Genomic DNA, 2,500 nt, shown 5'->3' with positions numbered 1-2,500 from the left:
GAGTAGAGATGTAAAGACCGAGTGCCAGGCTCTAAGTCGCTTTTTCTGGCATTATCTTCTCCGCCGGTCTTCTCATAGGGCCCTTTGGTGACCTCTCGGCCTCCGGGGTCTCTCTTGCACGAGGTCTCGGAATGGCCAGGCGGAAGGCGCAAGGAAAACTCGACTCCTTTTTCCTCGTTCTGATAAATGTTTCTTTTGGGTATTTTGCTTCGGGGAAACTCGGTTGGGTTTTTCTCATTCGAATGACTGATTGTTTGGATAACTGCGCTAGGGAAATTCGACTTATTTTATCGTTTAGTATGAAATAATGTTAATTTTATCGTTTAGTATGAAATAATGTTCATTTTATCGTTTAGTATGAAATAATGTTCATTTTATCGTTTAGTATGAAATAATGTTCATTTTATCGTTTAGTATGAAATAATGTTCATTTTATCGTTTAGTATGAAATAATGTTCATTTTATCGTTTAGTATGAAATAATGTGAATGAGTTTGATGTGGAAATAATATTAATAATTCTGACTTTAAATGACTTTAAATGAACATCAACTTTAAGAAGGCCCTACTTATGATCTCGTTAACATGATTGATTTTACATGAATCTGCTTTGAAAATACCGTTCCTTCTCACCTTAATTGATGATGGCTTTGTTTCAGGAAATTTCAAATCGTTTCCTCTCTCGCATAACTGAGTGTAAATAGATTTATTCAGCAGAAACTCAACTTCCTTTATCGCTCGAAAGACCAATTCCCCAACAACCTTGCTTTCAAAAGACCTCTTCTCCTGTTCACATGGACGTTTGTAAACAGCTGTGATTTTGGAAAAGACAACTATTTCAACTTGCGTCGCTGGGATAATGCAACGATGATTTGTTATTTCAATAAGTAATCCTATTAAATAAGAGCATTCTTTGAGGCATTAGTATGATGGGCTTATGACCTTCCAGACCGTGTTGATTCAATCGGATGCATGGAAGTTGTTTTCAAATGTTCCGGGTTGGATTGTGAGCATTAAATGGCATCACCCCTTTGAGTGTGTTCGTATTCGTTTATTCACTGTAAAATTACCTCTCGCTTTCGGACGCTAGCTTTCTCTTTCTCTTCTGCGATTCCGTCCACTTTGGCTTCGACTAATCCAAATTCCCAAACTCTCTCTTTTCGATTTTCTCCGCTTTCGTTTTTTTTCCGACTCGTCGTTCTTCTCTTATTTTTGGTCTTGCTTGCTACTCTTTCTCTCTTTTATTGACTCACCTCCTTCCTTCTCGTTCTCTCTTTACCCCTCTCCTCTATCTCACTCTTTATCCCCTCCTACCTCTTCTCTTTCTCTCTCTCGACTGTAAGAGTGTTCTACTGCTGGAACTGTTGTTGAGAATGCTCCATTTTCCTGCCAAAAAAGTCTCTGCAACACTTTGAATATTTAGCCGTTTAATTGCAAGTATAGCGCTTGAGAATTTACTTACTACTCCCACTAAAACCCAACCGAAACAGGTTATACTGTCTCCCAGCATCCCAGGATCTTTGAATTAGATTTTTCAGCATCGTTATGCTTTTACTCCGGTGCTTTTAGGCTCTTTTTTAGCAACTACAGAGACTAGCATTGAACTTGCCGTTGGTTCTTGGCTCACAGGCCCATACTTCCCTTTCCCCCATACCGCCCACAGGCACACTGACGTACTCTTAAGGCCGTGTCACACTACCACTTTTCCGTCAATTTTTTGACAATTTTATTTAACATAAATACAAACATTCTCGAATATAACTCTTGATTTGAGTATGCTTGGCTGAAAAAAAGTTGGCGTTAAGGAAACGGAAACGATCATTATCGTCTGACTCGATAATCGACAATTCGCTCAAAAGTGGTCAAAATTTCAGAAAATTGTCCAAAAAAATGACGGAAAAAGTGCTAGTGTGACAGCACCTTAAGCACAGTGTGTCACAAGAACATTGCTGCCCTGCCCGAAGACTCTATACCGAGTTAGGGTGATTTATTACTGCAATTTACCCGGCAAACATATTGGGTACTGCTGGCACCGGTGAGAACATGGCTGGGAGTAACGTCAGGGAAAATGTGACTCCATTTGCCTAAAGATTTAGGGTTTCGCAAATCTAGATCCTGATGCCGGATATGAATTATAGACAGGTATTGGCCGATTCTTAGTATTTTTTGCTATTAGTTATCATTATGATCATTGTTATCATTTTTACAATTATTATTATCATTATCATAATTGCTATCATTATTATTATTATTGTCATTATCATCATTATCATTATCATTATTATCAGTATAAATATTTTCGTAATAATGATAATCATCATCATTGTCAGGAGCAGCAACATTACCATCACTATCCTTATCATTATTATCATGGATGTTTATTTGTGTGTAGATATGAAAATAGATAGATGGATTTACAGATACACAGAAAGATTGATAGATAGAGACAGACAGACAAACAGGCAGACAGACAAACAGACAGGAAGACAAACAGACAAACAG

General features: G+C 37.8%; 1 long non-coding RNA gene across 1 annotated transcript in view; it reads left to right on the top strand.

Annotated features, from left to right (window-relative positions):
- Nucleotides 1-2,500, top strand: part of LOC138863365 (uncharacterized) — a 54,781-nt gene that overhangs the window by 42,948 nt on the left and 9,333 nt on the right. The gene's annotated exons all lie outside the window — the stretch shown is intronic.

The sequence above is a fragment of the Penaeus vannamei genome, chromosome 11, assembly GCF_042767895.1.
Source record: "Penaeus vannamei isolate JL-2024 chromosome 11, ASM4276789v1, whole genome shotgun sequence".
NCBI lineage: Eukaryota > Metazoa > Arthropoda > Malacostraca > Decapoda > Penaeidae > Penaeus > Penaeus vannamei.
The sequence above is the reverse complement of the archived record's forward strand: the minus strand, read 5'-3'. Positions and strand labels throughout refer to the sequence as shown.